At 41.4% G+C, this 21,102-nt stretch overlaps 1 protein-coding gene across 4 annotated transcripts in view; it reads right to left on the bottom strand.

Moving 5' to 3' along the window:
- The window catches only part of gria2b (glutamate receptor, ionotropic, AMPA 2b), a gene marked incomplete at its 5' end in the record, with an annotated part of 63,113 nt that overhangs the window by 40,291 nt on the left and 1,720 nt on the right, over nucleotides 1–21,102 (bottom strand). Inside the window, one exon of one of the 4 annotated variants that reach the window (XM_079502676.1) lies at nucleotides 18,408–18,490. The exons of 1 other annotated variant lie outside the window; for it this stretch is intronic. Of the gene's footprint in view, nucleotides 1–16,174; nucleotides 16,495–17,031; nucleotides 17,071–18,407; nucleotides 18,491–21,102 lie in introns of those variants that run through there. 2 more of the 4 variants (XM_079502677.1, XM_079502675.1) reach the window with 2 other exon arrangements.

Below are 21,102 nucleotides of genomic sequence, written 5' to 3'. Positions count from 1 at the left end.
AAGAATAATAATAATCTGAAAATAGCTTTACAAAGGCATTTACATTAAGATGCCATGCTGTGATGCCTTTATTACTAAGGCCATGTTGTCAGAATTGCCTGGAGAGTGTTAATGCAGGAACAGAACAGTTCACAAACCTCCCTCGTCATTGGCAGGCAGGTTTGGTAATTTCAAAGAAGATTTCAAAGGTTTTATTATTATTATTACAAAAACAATAGCTTCTATTTCAAACTCTCCCATGCCAGCGCCCAGGATTACATTAGATAATTGACACTGGGTGAAGAAATGGGTTGCAAAATCTTGGGATAAAAACAAATATATATATTAAAACAAATGATTAAAATTATATATATATTTTCTTTTTAAACAATCTGGTAGTGCATTAATACAATAAAAGCATAATCTGCAGTGGTTAAGGTGGTCTCCCTGCACTTCAATTAGACCATGGACTCACTTCGGACTGTTTGGGAGTAAAGCATTGGACGGATGGACAGACACACCAACGAAGCCATGCTTAGAGACCTGCTGCTATAGCGAGGCTAAAGATGATACATTGTGACAGGTACACTGTGCCTCACTGACGACATAGGTTGTATGTTTATTGTACCTGACTGCAGAAAGTACAGTGAGGTCAAAATGGCAAATGGTCTGCATTTCTGTATTGTGCCTTTATCCAAAGTGACAATTAATAGTTACAATGCGTGCTACATTGGCTTTATTGTAACCTCAGCTGCATTGTAAATGAGGGCTTGCCTCTCAGCTGTACTTGTATAAAGGTTATGATGATCAATGCACGCACGCACGCATGGCTGCAAGCACGGCCGCACGCACGCACACACATTCAGACACCGACAGCTAAGACAACCCCTTCATCCTCATCGGGAGCAGTTCAGGGTTCAGTATCCTATTCAAGGACACAAAGAACACAAAGCCAGGAAGAGCAAACCGGGAACATTCTAGCTACCAAAACGGCCTGAGTCACAGCCGCAAGCTCCAAGGTCCTAGAATGAACTGAAAGCAGACTCGTTCAAATAATGACAAGGAAACCCTCATCACATTGTAATTAACAGGGTCTGTTGAAAGTGTCTCGGCTGTCTCAAACCTCCCTAGGCAGAGGGAGAGGGTACACCCCGCCAAGTATATTTAGCTTGTCCCAATTAACTGCTCTGGTTCTCACCACTCTGGTGAAACTGCAGAGACTTTAATTGTACCAGTCTATTTTTTTTCAGGGAGGCTGATGAAGCTTCGTCACTTCAAGGAGAAACATGAGACATGCACACGTGTCGCACGCACACAGAGAGAGAGTCGTAATGTTCAGTATCAGCCAGTCATGTCGGATATTCACAGCACTCGACCCCCTCCAGCACTCGTTGGAGTGCCGTTCTCACTGCAGAAATGCCCGTAGGGTGTTTGGTGGCTTTATGCGAAACTGATCTGTCACTGGTTGGTAAAGAGTCTAAAATTCACCATCCATTCCCCAACGGCACACTGAACACATCTGACTGCTCTCAGTTACAGATGTGTAACTGATCTAGTTACAGATGTGTAACTGATCTAGTTACAGACTGTGTATATGCAACAATTACTAGAATGGTGTGAATTCCTCTCAACATTCAAATAATATCAATTGCTTAAGACCTGCATCTCTCAACAAACAACACACACTAACTTGACTAAAAGACTAATGCTTAATTTTGACGTGACACTCTTTGAGTTGTAGATCGGTTATTTTCGACATCACTTCAACGCCATCATTCGCCGAAGTAGCCTATAAGTCAGGCTTAGACATGGCAGTGGTCAGAACATAATTCTAATCTTGCCCATAGGTTTTCAATGTGGGGGGCTGCAGTCCCCCGAGAGGGGCCACCTGGGGGGAATCAATACTTGCCAAGGTGGCAATTGGAAAGAAGAGGAAAATGAGGGGATCATAATGATATATAATTTTTTATATTAATAATTTTAATTCATCCCCCCACCCTACTTTGGGCATTGAATTATTGTCAAAACCCTTCAAACCCTTCCAGCAGTTGGGGACCACTGTTCTAACCTACAGTATCTGAGTGTTACTGTACTATTTCTTGAACAACAGAAATCTGCCCTGGAGACACTTCACCAAACACAGAACCCATCTGGCCATCTGTCTGTCTCTGTTAGTCTCCATTACATCAGTGAAGTCACACCCCCTCTATGCTGACTGACAGAGAGGGAATGAAGATAGGTTGAGTTTGTTGTGTGGTCTGACTAGTACACAGGCTCACATGCTGATGGAAGTCATTTCATATTGAGTTTCCATTGTATCAATTTAACATGTTTTACTGACATGACAGTTATAAACAATAGCAATATTGCCTAAGCTTTGAGATAATGATTCATTACACATAAATACATGAAATAGGTGTGTCCGTGTGTCTCACTGTTGGATCTATCATAGAGTAATGATAATAAAATCTTGTTTCTGTCTTTAAACAAATCAAAACAATGGACCAGTGGATTGAATTAGTTTCTCTCGTTTCCAGTGTACAGAACAGCGTTCTTACAACAATAGCTAGTGTCCATCAGCTTTTATCAGTCACTCGAGTCAGTCATGCCAATTTAAACTCAATTCACAAACCAAAATGACTTGAGCTAATCACTTTAGATGGACATATTTTGCAGCGTGCCACCAAGTGCTGTTGCCTGGGCGACAGATCTCTGGCAGGCTGTGCAGGAATTGCTGGGAGGGTTTCTAGGATGGACTCTGACTGTTCAACAGCTGAGGTGCTGTTGAACAGAGCTGAACAACTCATTACCTATAAAGTTATGACACCCACACAGAGGTGGAAAGTAACCAAGTACATTTACTCAAGTACTCAAGTACTAGACTTTAGTACAGTACAAATTTGTGTTACTAGTATTTAAATTTTGCGATACTTTCTACTTCACACTTCACAGCATCTTGGAGGCAAATATAGTACTTTTTAATCCGCTACAGTCATTTGACATATTTAGTTACTTGTTACCAAATGTTCAGTATGTTATGTTTATTAATAAATGGTTGTATGTCATTTGTTCAGATGAATTGAATATGTAGGACCCCACTAGAAACAAGCCATAGGCTTTCTTGGTTCCTCTTAGCAGACCTTGTAGGCTATTGAACTGTACTTTCCTGTGCTTTTTCTGAAAACTGTTAATAAAGTATTCAATCAATTAATCAATTACTTTGTAAATTTAGAATATTATTACAAAACAAGCATTAACTACTTAAGCCCTATTTTACACGTAAGAGTGACCCATTTTGACAAATTTACCCATTTACTCAAGTAAAATGTTGAATGCAGGCTTTTTACCTGTAACATAGAGTATTTCAATACTGTGGTATTCCTACCTTCTGAGTACCTCTGGACCTGGACCAATATATATACTCTCTCTCTCTCTCTCTCTCTCTCTCTCTCTCTCTCTCTCTCTCTCTCTCTCTCTCATGAATTCCGATTCTGTATTATGATAGGTGAACATTCAGCAAACTTATGTGAACATTTGGCAAGAACAGTCACATAAATCAAACATTCAACTTGTAACTTGTAGATCAGCTATTTTCATTATTTGACGTACAAGTTTTATAGGACTTAAGTGGATAAATCTAGAAAGAGGAAAAATACCTCAATGCAAACAGCTTGGCTTTGAGTGAATGTCATTGTTGGCCTGTATAATATTGTTATATTACAATATGTATTGTATAGTATCATAACAACAGACTTCTTACATGACATGTTGTGAATATAGAAGAGATTCCTGGGGCTGTGTGCATGCATCTAGTTACAGCAGCACACCATAATGCCTCTCCAAATCCATATATCAGTATCACAGAATGGAACTGCTAGCGTCTTTGTTTGTCTTTGTTTAATAAGACCAACTGTACAGTACATCCACTGACCTTTAGTTGAAATACCAAAGCAGCAGACTCTCTGTTCTAATGATGATGGAAGAGAAAGACCAACACAAATAACACTCTAATCCAAAGTCCGAGACGCACTGGCTGCCATAGCAACCAGACACTCACTGTTGGCAGTGGATGCCGTGTGGTTTATATGCTGGAGGTGAATGTGAACAATACATGGACATGGTACACAACAGATCCACAGTCACAGACTCCTGCTTTGTTTGGTTGTTTGTTTTGTAGGTAGGCGGGAGGTGCTCTGAATCAGTGAGAAAGAGGGGGGCACAGACCGAGTACAGTAGCATTCCGTGGGATACAGGTCAACTAAAAGGCTCAATTTATGTATATAGCACTGATTTATGCAAAGAAATCAAAAACCTCAAAAATGGAGTCAGGTGGTTTCCTCCCGACAGCAACGATATGCAACTACATTCCTTGCATGTTCTCCCCATGTTCATACATGGGTTTCCTTTTCTCCCAAACCCAGCCCATGTTTTTGCTATTTCCGCCTATTTAAGGCCTTATATAAAAGGCAGCTGATTCACAATAGAACCAAATATTGGCATTCTGATTATTCTGGCATGTAGGGACACTACCCGTAGATTTTCTTGGAACTCCCTCTTTCAGATAAGCATTTTTTATTGCCTATTTGATGAGTCAATTCATGGATCAATTGTAAGACTTTTGCAGTAAAAGTAAATCTCGGGACAATCCATTTCATGAAGGGGACATCCTAAAGATATGAAAAAACGATGTCCCGTTTTGTTATACCTCGGGAAGGAAGGGGTATAGTCAACTTTGGGGGCTTTGGTTTCTGCACTACAAGCAGTGGTGTGCACATTTAGAGGGACAGGTGCTCAAGTGAAAAAAGGGCACCTTGTGCAGCGCGTGGAACCGGACGGTTGGCTTAATAGTGTGAGATTTATAGATTTTGGGGCCTAAATAATATATTAGAAGCTTTTTTATCAAGAATTGATCAATGTCACCATGGTCCACATACTGTACAGTGTACACTGTACAAAAAAGGAAAAAAAGATTATTATTATTTATTTATTTTCAAAAGGGCACATTTGTCCAGAGGGAAAAGGGCTCTAGCACCCCCTAGTCTATCTGTGTCTATCTGTGCACGCCACTGACAGCAAAAAACAAACAAACATGGAAACCGAGTTTTGCAAATTTTTGCTTGATTTTAACCACATTTCTCTGGGGTTTGTAATCTGGATCCAATGGGATTTGTGTATTTTGTCTCAGTCTGGACCTCGCAACACTGTAGCCTGATTCATACTTGGTGTATGATGGCTTGCTGGTTCCATTTTGTACATTCTCTGAGTTATAGACCCATATTTAAGTTTCCATTTTAGTCCTTAAAGGTATATTCAGTGATTTCACTTAATTCAAATATCACTTATTTTTTCTTATTTTTTGGATAATCCTCCCTACTATAAAGTGTGCTGACCATATAAGGAGTTCCTCCCTGTCCCCAGTGAGCCCCTGGGGTAAAAAAAACCCTAGTTTCGGTTTGGACTTTGGGTGGCAAAGCCTTCATCCAATCAGGATGAGAGGGGCCTTCCTCCAATCATGATCGAGTGGGGCGGACCTTGGTGCACGTGCTGTTGGTCTGTTGTACTTCCCCCACTGTAGAGCGTGTGCATGTGCACATCTTGTTACCAGGGCGGACCGGGTTTTTTTCCAAATCACCCAAATCACTGAATGCTCCTTTAACTATGAATAATTGGGAAACCCCAACCCCCAACCCCTCGCTGTGAACCAGAATGACTAATTCAGGGTTTAGTGTGTCAGACCAGTGGTTGTATTCAGGGTTTAGTGTGTCAGACCAGTGGTTGTATTCAGGGTTTAGTGTGTCAGACCAGTGGTTGTATGGTTTAGTGTGTCAGACCAGTGGTTGTATGGTTTAGTGTGTCAGACCAGTGGTTGTATGGTTTAGTGTGTCAGACCAGTGGTTGTATGGTTTAGTGTGTCAGACCAGTGGTTGTATTCAGGGTTTAGTGTGTCAGACCAGTGGTTGTATTCAGGGTTTAGTGTGTCAGACCAGTGGTTGTCTTCAGTTAAGAGCTCGGCCATAGGAGCTGGTTTAGTGTGTCAGACCAGTGGTTGTATTCAGGGTTTAGTGTGTCAGACCAGTGGTTTAGTGTGTCAGACCAGTGGTTGTATTCAGGGTTTAGTGTGTCAGACCAGTGGTTTAGTGTGTCAGACCAGTGGTTGTATTCAGGGTTTAGTGTGTCAGACCAGTGGTTTAGTGTGTCAGACCAGTGGTTGTATTCAGGGTTTAGTGTGTCAGACCAGTGGTTTAGTGTGTCAGACCAGTGGTTGTATTCAGTTAAGAGCTCGGCCAGAGGAGCTGAATGAAAACAATAGGAGATGTTTGAGACTACTGCATACATCAGCAGCGCACTGCCAAACCGCTGTCTGCTGCACCGTCATCTGGTTATTCTGCTGGGATTCAGGATAATAAGACCAAACCGCTGTCTGCTGGCACCGTCATCTGGTTATTCTGCTGGGATTCAGGATAATAAGAGTCTTGGCTTGTAATGGGATCATGTTGGAACATACAAGGTTTAAGAGTGTAATACAACACACAGCAAGCTGGCCTCTTCTCTATGGACACAGTTACATTAAGCATTTAAGCCCTATACTTATGTCATACAATAGTGTCCATCCATCCATCCATCCATCCATCCATCCATCCATCCATCCATCTTCAACCGCTTATCCGTAGTCGGGTCGCGGGGGCAACAGCACCACCAGAGAGCTCCAGACTTCCCTCTCCAGAGCAACATTAGTTACTTCCTCCTGGGGGATCCCGAGACGTTCCAAGGCCAGTGAGTTGATGTGTTTCCTCCAACTGCGCCTTGGTCTGCCCCGGGGTCTCCTCCCAGTGGGACGTGCCTCGAGGACGTCCAGGGAGCAGAGTAATCTAGTAAAAGAGTGGCGACACTAGCGTTGACTCCCATTGTAACAATGGAATGCGGAAGTGCTCATTCTATCTCAATGGGATAGTTCCAATGTTTGGAACAATAGCCCATAGGCATCCGCTTTGCGGCGAGACCAAAGCGTGTCGCCACTCTCTTACTAATCCACTCGGCTAGGGAGACTAACCAGAAGCCCGATAACCACCTAAGATGGCTCCTTTCCAGGCAAAGAAGTCTCCGAGTCTCTGAGTCTCTGAGTCTCTCTCGCGTGAACTTCTCACCGTATCTCTAAGAGAGATGCCAGCCACCCGTCATGACCCACACTTCATGACCATATGAGAGTATGAACGAAGTTTGCTCGGTAGACAGAGAGCTTTGCCTTCTGATACAAATGTGTCTCATGCCGGAAATAGCCGATCAACAAACTCCCAACACGCCACGTGGTCTGCTATTTTATTGTCTGTTATTTTCTCCTATTAGAGACATGACCAAAATAGGGACACACAGAGGGTAGGAACTCCCAACTCCCAATAGTCCGAAGAAGGCTAGACTAGTGTCCTTAACACATTCCCTGCGGAACCCGATATTCCCAACCTTTTAATTGATAAGGTACTTCCCTGCGGATCACTGACGCGGATGACGCGTTCGTATGACGTAACCAGAAATCGATGAGTCACACTGGCTTGCTAGGGCTTCTGGGAAACTGAGGCGCAATGTTAGTCTATGGCTCGTAATGGCGCTGCTGTTCCTCATTGCTCTTTGTTGTCGGGTCCGCGTGATCACAACATTTTATTGGGATTTTCATAAAACAGAACGATGATCGTGGCATGGTGGTTCTTCAAAGGTATAAAGGGGAGGCGTCCAAAGGCGTCCTGTGGCACTGAGACAGTTTTAATAGTGAAAACATCGGCCGGGAACGAGAGTTAAAGATGAATTTATAACGCAGTCAACGTGTTAATGAATGTGTTGAACTGCATGCAGTGCTCTAGTTTTTTAGCCTGTGACCCAAAATAAAATAGTAATTTAATGTTGTTAAAAAAAGGTTGTCAAAGGTGCTCCTGCATCAGACGGGATAAAATAATATTACATAAAAAGAGACAGCCTTTATTATTGTGTGTGTGTGTGTGTGTGTGTGTGTGTGTGTGTGTGTGTGTGTGTGTGTGTGTGTGTGTGTGTGTGTGTGTGTGTGTGTGTGTGTGTGTGTGTGTGTGTGTGTGCATGTGCAGATGGGGGAAGAGGAGGAGCAGAGGGAATGCTGCTGTGAAAAACATGGTGATGTGACATTAGGTTGTTTATATAGATCCTGCAACATGACAGACTACTTTAGGATGCAAGCCCAAATGAGCAACTTGAAAACAAGTAACTTTTCATAAAAACAAAACCAAAGTCACCAGACTGGCTGTATATGCTTGAGGAGTGAAAACATACACATACACACGCACACGCACACGCGCACACACACACACACACACACACACACACACACACACACACACACACACACACACACACACACACACACACACACACACACACACACACACACACACACACACACACACACACACACAAGAGAATACAGCTTGGGTTCACATATATTTCTGAGTGACTCATTCCATAACCTTTGTAAAAGAAAATAACTTTGAGGAAATGTCAGTTGATTTCTTCAAAGACCATCACCAGAGCGCCAGTGGCAGGCCTGCCACCAAAGATAGGACCCATGCACTCACCAAACTGATCCGGACTAGAACTTGACCTCTCCTCTCTCTCTCCCAGTAAAACCAGACGGTCATCTGTTACAGACCAGTCTCACAGACAGCTAAAACCATATCACATTAATAATAGTTTACATAATCATTCAAAAATAATTGGTTCATCAATTCGACAAAGTGTATGTGCATTCTTTTTAAATGATGTATTTGCCACTAATCCACATCATGGATTAGCTCTCTCTCTCTCTCTCTCTCTCTCTCTCTCTCTCTCTCTCTCTCTCTCTCTCTCTCTCCTGTTTTTTATTTTATTTTTTTACACCAAGGATGCTTGCATGCATACTCCATATGCATCCATACTGGTGCATTGTACACCTATAGCCTGAGTCATCACGTCTTTTAAAGAATCCTCCCACGGACCGCTGCTATTGAACATTCATGTTACATAACAGTTATAACACTATAACAACTCAACACACAAGTGCCTATTCTCTCTCCCCCCCATCATTGGCACCATCTCACTTAGGGGTGTAACGATATAGTAATTGTATCAAAAAAATGATTTGAATTTCAAGAATCGAAGTAGCCTACAACACAACTTAAACAGCAACATTGACTTTGTATCGTATCGTATCGGTATTGAATCATTTTGCAATGCAAGTAATCGATTGTATCAATACTAATACTAATACATTACATTGTAGCAATTTTAAGAAGAACAAAGAAAAAGAGGGGTTTAATTATTTTTCCATCGCTACACTTGGTCAATTTAATAAATGTGTGTATTCTCTGTGTTCATGTTAAGGTACAGCTTTGTGATTTGTGTTCAAGTATCATGTATCATGTATTCATGTATTTGCCAGAGAATCACTGTTTACTTTTAAATAATAGTTTCGGTCAGGATTTCGGCCCAATCATAGTACTGAGACTGCACTCATAAAGGTTCTAAATTACATTTGGCTTAACACTGATTCGGCCAATGTCTCTGTTCTTGTTTTGCTGGATCTTAGTGCCACGTTTGACACTGTGGATCATTCAATATTATTACAAAGATTAGAGCACTATGTGGGACTCTCTGGAACTGTTCAGTGGTTCAAATCAAACCTTCAGAATAGGAAATACTTTGTCTCTATTGGAAACAGATGGCCATGACCTGTGGGGTTCCACAGAGGTCCATTCTAGGACACCTATTAAATCTATATATGCTTCCCCTAGGACAAATAATAAGCAACAATAAAGTAAATTACCAATTATGCACATGACACGCAAATCTACATATCAGTTACATCAACGAACTATGGTCCTGTTGATTCCCTCTGTCAATGCATTGAGGAAATCAATGACTGGATGCGGCAAAATGTTCTTCAATTAAATAAAGATAAAACTGAGATCATTGTTTTTGGAACTACTCTGCCGGGACTGGGAGAACCAAAATCTGGCACGTGGAAGGACTAGGCTCTGTGGGTTGACTCCTGTCCGGGCCCCTCCTACGTCTCACCAGGTCCACTCCTGCTCTCACCAGGCCCATGCCCTGTGCGTTGCACCTGTGTCCTCCTCATGGAGGACACAGGCGGTGGCGCTAACCCATACTGCTCACCCGGGTGCTGTCTACATTCCGGCTGTCACCTGTCTCCAGACTATACCTGGTTGTCACATTGTCTATTCCTATTAGCCACCATAAATAGAATAACTATAACTAAAAAATACTAGTGTAATTTATCACCTTGAATCGCGGTCTCTTATACCCAAGAGTCAGGTGATAGATCTTGGTGTTGTCCTAGACTCAGATTAGAATTTTAACAGTCATATCAAAACTGTAATTTCATCTGCCTATTATCACCTTAAAAATATTGCAAGAGTCAGGGGAATTATGTCCAAGCAAGACCTAGAAACACTTATACTGTATATATGCTTTTGTTTCCAGTAGACTGGATTACTGTAATGGTCTGCTCACAGGACTTTCAAACAAAGCTCTTTGTCAACTCCAACTGATTCAGAATGCTGCTGCTAGAGTCCTGACGAAAACTAGGACATATTATTTCCATACCATAATTACACCAGTCCTAAATCCTTACATTGGCTACCAGTCTCCCAGATAATTGATTTTAAAATGTTGTTACTTGTCTATAAATTTGTTTGTGTCTCTGGGACCAGCTACATCTCAGACATGAACCCCCTAGAACCCTATTGGTCATCTGGGGCTGGCCTACTAATTGCTCACCCCATAGTTGGAACAAAACATGGTGAAGCAGCATTTCACTATTATGCACCACAAACCTGGAATAATATTCCAGGTTACATTAGGAAATCCCCAAACATAGCTGTTTTTAAATCCAATTTAAAAACATATTTATTTAACATTGCCTATCCTAATGATGTCTAATAAGTAATAACAGGTCTTGCCTGGGCTTTAAATGAGCTGTGTTTTTTGTATCAAAGGTAGGGAGTATTTATTCTAATTTATATGCTCCTTTATTTTATTTTAATTGTATCTATTATAATCTGTATTAATTTTTAAAGTGCACTGTTGCACTCTTTGTTTTTATTCTGTAAAGCACTTTGAATTATACCTTGTGTATGAAAGGTGCTATATAAATAAAATTGCCTTGCCTTGCCTTACCTACTTATTTATATCCATATTCATACATTTTCCTTTAAAGGAACTTTAAGGAATTTTGAACAATCGTTGATTGTTCAAAATTGAACAATCGTTGATTGTTCAAAGTTGCCTATTTGTGGGGATAGAAAACACATAGAGGGGCCAAAGAAACACCCCACAAAGAAAAGTTGTAGCACCTTTATAAGCCTGCACTATCCACATGTTTCACACAGATTTATTTTCTTTGCTAAATAGTTGAATCATATCTTATCGTATAGCCATAATGAAGCAATATCGTCCATGTATCGTATTGTCAACCATGTGATACGTACATCACATGGTTGTATCGTTAGACCCTGAGATTCTCATTCTCTCTTTCTTTCTCTTGCTCGCTCTCGCTCTCCCTCTCCCTCTCTCTCTCTCTCTCTCTCTCTACTGCAACTTTCTCCCCCCCCTTTCACTGTACTGTAATGCCATCTCTCTCTCTCTCTCTGTCTCTCTCTCTCTCTCTCTCTCTCTCTCTCTATCGATCTTGAAAGTAGTCAATGTAGCCAGAGTCTCCAGACCCATTCACACTAATCACAAATACAAGAAGACAGGTTTCATATTCTTCTCCATGTAGCTTATATTATCTCTCCAATAAACAATCTTCCCCGCTCCTATCTCCAATAAACACAACTCTCTCCTGCTCATTCTGTGAGTCTTTACTATTAGCTTTAACAGACAAATGTTTGGGTGTCGGGTCGATATAATGAGGTCCTATAACACCGTGAAAAGCTGTTCTGAAGAGTCGTTCTGGCTTTGCCTGTCAGCTTGATTTTGGGGTGGGTTTATTATAAACCACACAAGGGATTCCTTAAAGCATTACTAATTAGTCTGTGTTTTTGAGGGGCGTTAGCCCATCCTATATGCTATATTTTCGTCCTGTCACGTCTCACATTTGCCATTGACAATGAAAGGAGAATTTACGTCATATGTGCCTGAAATATGACGTATACATAAATTCAGTTGTCAACGTACATGTCATGGTGAGTTTTTTTTAAACATTGTATCATGGTTAAAAGATAATAACATAAGTTGACAAATTAATTCATGAAGAAGTATATTCTTATTTTATTCGGATGAAGTATGACGACCTCACTTCACACGGGTGTGATTTTATCTAATGCACTGTATTTCTCATCACAGTTATTGTGTACGTATATACCATCATGTTGTGGAGATCACGGTGCCTAGCTTGAATTTCAATCTGGCAGGATGATAGCATGATGTCACACCATGTGACATCACATCACATCGCCACATTTGCCAGTTATAACTGGCACACTCTGAACATAAGAAATATCTGAGTTAAGCTAACCTTACAACGATTCACTGCCAAGACCTACTCGCACAGAATAACAGAATAACAGAATAACATCCACAAGCGAATGACTGCTCGCCCCTTTACGTAATACTGAGTTCTCTTGAAGGCCATAGAGAAGCTCCCTAACATTGTGGTCCTTAACTGAACACACAGTACATATTTTGTTCTGTAAAAAAAACGCTACATAGCAATGTACTGTAGTTACTATTCATAGAAATGTTGTGTGCGTGCGTGCGTGCGTGCGTGCGTGCGTGCGTGCGTGCGTGCGTGCGTGCGTGCGTGCGTGCGTGCGTGCGTGCGTTCGTGCGTGCGTGCGTGCGTGCGTGCGTGCGTGCGTGCGTGCGTGCGTGCGTGCGTGCGTGCGTGCGTTCGTGTGACAAGACATCTGTGTCAGATTTCTTGTGCACCACCAGTACTAAATTATCACATACATAGTAGGTTTTATACTTTTAGAAATAATTAACTTTAATTTTATCATGTACTACTGTCATGTCAATGGGGCTCAGATCTTGCACAAATTTGGAGTCATACATCAAAGATGCTTCATAGATGATTCATGTCATATAGTCTGGCCACATTAAGTTCAAATTGTGAATTTATAATTACAGGGCCCCTGTCCGGCCGTCCCTCCATATTAAAATCAACATGTAATTCTTCTTTCAGCTATAATCAGGGGTCACCAGTGCATGTTGTGCAAGTTGTGAAAGCATGCCCCACCCGTTTAGGCAATATTACTTATAGCCTACTTGTTGAAGGAGTAACCTTTGTACCCGCTAGTACCCAATGCATTACCCAGTACAACCAATCAATCAAATATGGAGATATGTGGATGTTTTAGAAACTGCCTAAATGGTAGACATCTTATTCACAAAATCTATAAGCTAAAATCTATAAGCGTTTGAACTGTGAGTTCCCTCAAATGAACCCTCTTCAACTAAGGAGCTCAGCAGTGTGTTGTGAGGGCAGGGGGAGGAGAGGATTATTGGGTTCAGGGCATTGGGACAGCAAAGGTCTCGACGGGACTCCTCGAACTTGCTTTCTGACCAGAACCCACACCTCTTTAATATTCCATCACTCCCGCTGAGAATGGAGGAGAGCGCTGTCTTTTGATCATTCCTCAGTCAGATGGCAGATGGAATTACAATGTGATGAGATTGAACCAAAACAAAACTAGAACATTGACGTGTGGAATGATCTTCTCTTGCCGGTTTCACCTCCCCAAGGAGCATGATTAGTTTGCTTTGAAAGACGTTGCTGACACACATCGATGCTGGATAGGCATGTAAGCACATGAACACACACACACACACACACACACACACACACACACACACACACACACACACACACACACACACACACACACACACACACACACACACACACACACACACACACACACTCACAAACACATAACCCAGGGCCTGGGCTATGTGTTTGTGAGTCCCAGGGGCAATAGACGCTCATTACAGAACTCAGTTCATATTTCAAAATATTGACGTACGCACCCATGCACACACACACACACACACACACACACACACACACACACACACACACACACACACACACACACACACACACACACACACACACACACACACACACACACACACACGGTTCTGTGACTCATTCCATAACCTTTGTAAAGGAAAACAACTTTAAGGAAATGTCAGTTCATCCTGTAATGAAGTAGCTTCGGAAACCCAGACATTTTTATAAGTAATGAAGTGGCAGAGCCGCCCATTAGGCAGAGCCCCAGGGGGAGGTCTGTCACTGAATTTGGCCAGGATTTTGACGCTTCCTCTTTGGGACTTATACTCAGTAGCTCATTGGACTGCAATTCATCGCTGACACATATTCCTCTCTGCAGAAGACACATCTTCGAACACTAAGCTAATGAGCCTGGGTTTGCCTCGCAAGAATATCAATACCACAATGTAGAAATACTCAATTACAAGTAAAAGTCCTGTATTAAACATTTACTTGAGTACAAGTACAAAGGTATTGGCATCAAAATATACTTGAAAAGCCAACAGTAAAAGTATTCATAATACAGAATGTCCCATTTCTATAGGTCAATTTTCGAATGCCTGCCCAAATTAAATGTTGTCCAATGTTGTCAGTCGGGTCATCACAAAATAACTGAATTAAATGACATCTTCAGCTTTGACGTATGTTTTGTATAATAGTAATCAAATTCTACAAAGTATAGCTAGTAACACAATTTTGCCTCTGAGATGTAGGTCTAGTGATGTAGAAGTAGAAGTAGAATTATCAAAAAATAGAAAATGCTCAAGTAAAGTAAAAGTACCTCACAATTACATTTGGGTACAGACAGTACATGAGTAAATGTACTCAAATACTGTCCACCACTGGCAGAAATAACATACAAGCTATACACCATCGTATGAATATGTGCAGATTTGGCTTCCCTCCTGACTGAAGAGGGAATGGTTGTGTTCTTAGCCCTACAGGTTAATTTATACACTGTGTACCGTGTTGTCTGTGTCACTGGTTTGAGTCTGGCAAGTACTGGTAACCTTTGTCCTTTGACCTGTCACTCTCCACTGTGCCTGAGTTAACCTAAACTTCAACTTCAATGTCACATCACAGGCTTAAAAAAAAAAAAAAAAAGTACAATTCATGCATTTATAAACTTATTTTTTAAGTAAAGTATGTTTCTGGATATGGATGCGGGAGGACAGTGCTCTGTAATGCAGACTGCCCTCTACTGGTATACAAGTATACCCCTCCTTTCTATTAGCCTACAGTAGAATATTATGTGTACATTTACTGTAAATTAAGTGTGACTAGTGTTGAAATGGACCCAAATGGATCCTTAAAGGAGTAGTTCACCCCAAAAAATTGTTTGTTTGTTTGTTTGTTTGGGGTTTTTGGTCGCATTCCTAAGCCAGTAATTTGACCGGCAGATTCAAAGAGTCTCCATTTTAGTCTCCTACCGGAGACTCCGAATCGGTCGGAATGCGACAAAATCCAAAACATCTCCATGAATTCAAGGCATGGGGTTTGTAATTGATAGAAAATAATGTATGTAATTTCTTAGGTGAACTCATTTAAGGACCTCGTTTAAGGGTCATTAAGAGGATTTTCCCCACTGAGGTAAAATCCCCAGTGAACTTGTGTTTGTTATTCGTTCAAGTTAAATCTTCAGTATTTATGTTTGAGAGCTTGAGTTTTGAGTTCCTGCATGTGCGGTACTACATCTTCTGTTCCTGAAACTATGTTATACTTTGTAATATGACGTTGTACAGTGGCAACAGTGGCATCATCGGTAGCAGTATCAATATGGTCAGTACTCACTTGAATAATATGAAAAAGTGACAAGTGTAACTTTAGATGCCATGGAGGATGGACATCTAGGATGGACACCTATTCAGCCAAACATTTGCTTTAACAGTAACACCAGGCCTACTGAAGACATCATCTCAACTGTAAACAGATGCTTGCAATGCAGCTTTACAAAACACTGACTAGCAAAGACTATATAAATTCAAGTTACTACTAGCCTGCTGTGCAACAACACAATACAATAGGAGGCTCTGAATACAACAATACAATAAAATAAAAATATATATAGGCTATATGAAAACTGCCTGCCTACTCAATTACAAACAAAATACTTTCTGTACTTACAGTAACGTTTCAATGTGTCTGCTTTTCAAATGACCTTCAGATTTGAGGTGTTTTAATCTTTGGTGGTATTGAAATTTCATTGGAACATGTCTTGCAAATTGTTAAATGGCGATCTTTCTCTGAGACAGTGAAGAAAGCCTACACAGCCGATCCGACATCTTGTCTCTGTCTGTATGTAAACATGAAGCACATACTGTATGCAGTACCTGTTGGAACTACCTTTAGCCATTGTGCTTTTCTGGGGATTTCAATTCTCTTAGCAGACCTTGTATTTGCTTGAACTGTGCTTACTCTACAAACTGTTAATACAATTTTCATTCAATCAATCAATTCTGATTCGCCGTGCGGCCGATGGCAGTAAACAAGGCAAATTTCATCCGCTACATTTCTCCTATATTGACATAGCCAAAATATCGGAATAATGGTTAACTCCTTATCACACCTGTTCTCAGTTGTGTCACAGCCCCTGTGTGTGTGGTTTTAGGTAGGCCTAGTCTTTTGCTTCCCACAGGTCCTGAGGAATTGCCAATCGGTGCATTGGGAGCACCTGGCCAGTGTTCCCAGTGTGCTCTCTAAAGGGCTGGGAGTTGACCGGCCTCACTCTCTCTCTCCTTCCATGAGAGCAGCAGCATGTGTTTGCACCATTCAACACCACACACTACACTCACCACACATCCACTCACTTACACTACTGATCTACTGATTAACACACCCCACTTAGTATGTTAGTATTGTTTGATGCATATTAAGTTGTAAATAAATATTGGTTTGTGCACTTTTAAACAGCCGTGTGTCTTCCTCCTTTGTTATGGAGAGCCAGGTCATAACAGTTGTAATTAGTCTGATTGTCTTCTCACCTCACATCTTCGCAATCACCAAATTCCTCTCACCTGTCCCAATTAGTTTTCCTTGTAACCATCCATTCACATTCTGGGCTCCATCTTGCGCCACCCTTATCCCTTATCCCTAAACTTATTTGCCATTTTTACTATTTTGAAAATCATTTTAATATAGTTCAACTAGCCGATCTACATCTACACGTTGTGAGCTTGTAGATCGGCTATTTTAACTATTTTTTATATGGTTTTTTTATATTAAAAATGGCAAATACGTTTAGGGATAAGGGTTAAGGGGTGGCGCAAGATATAGCCCTCTGTCTTATCTCCCATAAGTAGCCTATATCTCTGTTTCTGTTCACATCAGGCAGTGTTGAGTTCTCTAGTCCAATGGTTCTTCTCAAACTTTGAGTGGGTCGGTTTTGTTCCACTTGTACACACAGACCTACAGGGGTCTATTTGGAACCCCCTCAAGGAACCCTGAGGGTCCTGCCTGGACCCCACGTCGAGAACCCCTGCTCTAGTATCACTTAGTGTGAATTTCTAACCTTCCTCATGGTTCTGTCTGTACTGTGTACGTTTTACTTTGAATTGATACCGATCAGCTTGGATTTAATTTAATAAACTGTTTTGCCTGCCTGCATGCAGCATGTCATCAGATGTCAGGGAGGAAATCAGATCAAATACTTCAACAACCCTAGCCATGGTTCACATGACACTCGTACTTCAACAACCCTAGCCATGGTTCACATGACGCTCGTACTTCAACAACCCTAACCATGGTTCACATGACGCTCGTACTTCACAAGCGCCATGGCTTAACACATTAATCGCCCAGGACGAAGTTCTTTGTCCTTTCTATTAGTAACGCCCGATGCTCAGGACGAAGTATTGTCCTAAAGACGAAGTTTATTGATACGAGAACAGATCGCCTGGCTGTATAGCCCAGGCGCGCCTGCTGGGCTCTCCTCGGTGACGCGCAAGACTGAGACGTCATCAAAAAACTCCCTCCTCTGTTTAGCTGATGAAAACGAAAATCTTAAAACGTTCATAAATCGCGATCTAAATCATCCCGTCTTTTTCTGAAAAAAGATCCTGTGTTAGACGGCGCTCCACGGTCCAGTCGCTAGTCTCGATAGATTTATTCTTGTCTCCCGTTGTTGTCGATCGATTCTAAAGTGCTGTGGCTATTGTTAGCTGCTACACAACATCATGAACTTCCGGCCGGTCCGTCCAGAAAAGGCGTCCGTGTTTATAAATCGACTGGGCGCATGAATGTAATGGATTAAATAGTTCCGGGCAATTAAAGTGTTAACTTCCGCCTGTTTTACGCGATCGCTACATTTACATTCTAAACGTGTACATAAACATTCAGATTTCAAATATAAAGTACTCACCACGTGGGCCACGGGTGTTAGAAATGTGCTGGTACAGTGATTAGCATTGCTGCATTCTGCGTTGTTTAATAAAAGGCATTTTTATCAGAGCTGCTTTTTAGCCATTGGCTTTCAACTACACGCCCCTATCGGTCGGGAGGAGTGTGGCACTCTGAAACACTGGGTGTGTTCGATATAGGCACACTGCCAATACAGACTAATAGGCGAGTGCGCTCCCGGTGTGAAACTGTGACTTTTCCAAACGCACCCCGTTTGAGAAAAGTAGCCAGGGCATTCGGATAAAAATGCTTTTTATTAAACAACACAGCAATGCTAATCGCTGTACCAGCAAATTCCTAACACCCGTGGCACACGTGATGAGTACTTTATATTTGAAATCTGAACCCTGACCACCAAAATGTAGATGAAACACTGTCTCTTGATCTTAGCAACTTTAAATTGTGGAAAAGGTTACATTCAATATGCAGAGGCTTTGTGAACTTTCAACACAAATTGACAACAATAAATGACAAGTTAAAGGTAGTGTAAGTGATCTTTTTTGGTCAAAACAAAAGGTTTTGTTAAAAGGGGCTCCAATTTCGTAGCCGCCATTTCCCGTGACGCGGCCCGCAATGCAGCTGCGGCCCGAAAATTACAAGTATAGGAGCTTGCTATGTCCCTTAATGGTATTTTGGTCCAGCGTCAACCGCTATCTATTTAACCGGTATTTGCGCCTAGAGGTGTTGTCATGGGCGTGTTGGCACGCTTTCCCCTAAATTGCTATTTTGGCCACATACATTTGGGAAAGCGACAGTGGAGTTTAAAACCACCCGTAATGCCAAATTAGTCTGGTAGAGTGGCGCGTGGCGCGCGCTTCAATGGAGATGTCCATGGAACAGACTATAGTCAGGCTGCCTCATCTCTCCTTATTCTCCTACATCTCTTTGTAATGTTCCTATAATCAGCAGAAGTGAGTGCCTGCCACTTCCTTGTGTCCATTGTGTTTATATAATTGTATAGTCAAAGAAGTTATTTGTGCCAGCTAGGCATTGTGCGGCGTGTGCGATTCCATTTTATCGTTTAGTTCATCACCAGCACAGCAAAAGGAGTTTAATCCATCGATTTACCGAACTTTCCTTTTCGCTTCATGCCGTTCCGTAGAGACGGTCTACACGCACGATATATATACCAAACGAAAGCCCTAATTTCGTAGTAGCTCAGAACTGGGATGTTTTTTAAATGGGCGAGATTTGGAAGAAAATAAAAACGGTACGGAGGGGGGGGGGGGGGTGCAGACTTCAAGGCAGCAACACATCACTCTTCCATGGGCTATAGACCGTAAGGCTATGAAGCAATATAGAACTTGGCATAATGGGCAACGGATATGGGATCTCTTAAAGGCATTGGCACGTGGACTGGTGATTGGTTCAATTATTGTAACGCCCAAACCACACCTATGCATAATATAACAGGTAACGGAGGTGTTTTAGGGATTTAGACAGGTAACCAAAATACCAACTTTAGTGGGGGAACACCCCTTCCCCACTGCTAAATCCCCAAACAGTGTATTTAGAAAGATCAAACGAAAATGGAGCCCTATATCTCTATTCTGAAAATGATCGTTGCTATAGAGCCTTTGATCTAATCCCCATCTCCTCAGCTCTTTAATAAATAGAAAATACATTTTCAGGTGGGAAGCCAATTTCATCCAACCAGGAGTATTCCCATGTATCAACTTCAGATGTATAGTGTTCCCATTACAATTTTGTCTGCTCATTTTTTCATCACTTCCAATTTTACTTGTTTATCCTGTTATCTGTATAACTTCTCTGTCTTGATTGGATAAAATTGGTATACCGACCTGAAAATTCACATTCAAAGCTACAAAGACAGGGAGATTTACTGAACAAAGATGTTTAATGTCGAAATGTGAAAACAGAAAAGTCACCATTATAAACCCCAGAGGGACTCGTATATGGGGTGTGATATAGAATCAATATTCTCTTCTGTTCCAATCCAAACAAGACAATTAGACAAGACTATTTGTGTGGGTGTATGGGGCAATAGGACCTAATAGGCCTACTATGGGTCTTTAACGTAGAGCTATCCTCATATGGAACAGCCTCATCTGTTTCAAGCAAGACCCCAAAAAACATTCATTCAGCAAGCTTTCTTATCGATCTGATAAACCATGAAAGTTACAAGCTAATGGGGGACTATTGTCGGCCATGCAAGCTAAAAGGGCAAAGCATTGTGACTGAAGACAAGTACATGGACTCATATGTGCAAAAACTATATCTGCAAGTCTCTGGTAAACAATAACAACTGATTTCAGTCAGTAAATCAGTCCTCTTCTGTTGTTTTGGAAAAGTGATTCTGATTATTATAAGTCATTTGGATGAGAAACAGAACCAAAACCAGAAACTAGAGAGTCTATTGAGAATACCACATTTGACATTTAGGCTGCATTTGCATAGATTTGCTTTTTCATATCAAGGAACCCAAATATAATATGCATTTGGTCATGCATGGAATCCCATCTGAAAATAGTTTGTGCCAGGGAACCCCTCACGATTTCTGTTGTTAAAACGTTTTTCACGATTTCTTTGAAAATAGTAGATCCACAATCTGTTGTGAGCATAAAACGGTTAAAATGATTTTGGATTTTGGGGACCCCCTAAAGGACGCCTGGGGGTCTGCAGACTCCAAATTGAGA

This window comes from Electrona antarctica (genome assembly GCF_951216825.1).
Source record: "Electrona antarctica genome assembly, chromosome: 1".
Taxonomy (NCBI): Eukaryota; Metazoa; Chordata; class Actinopteri; order Myctophiformes; family Myctophidae; genus Electrona; species Electrona antarctica.
Note: the sequence above shows the minus strand (reverse complement) of the source record. Positions and strands in the feature narration are given on the sequence as shown.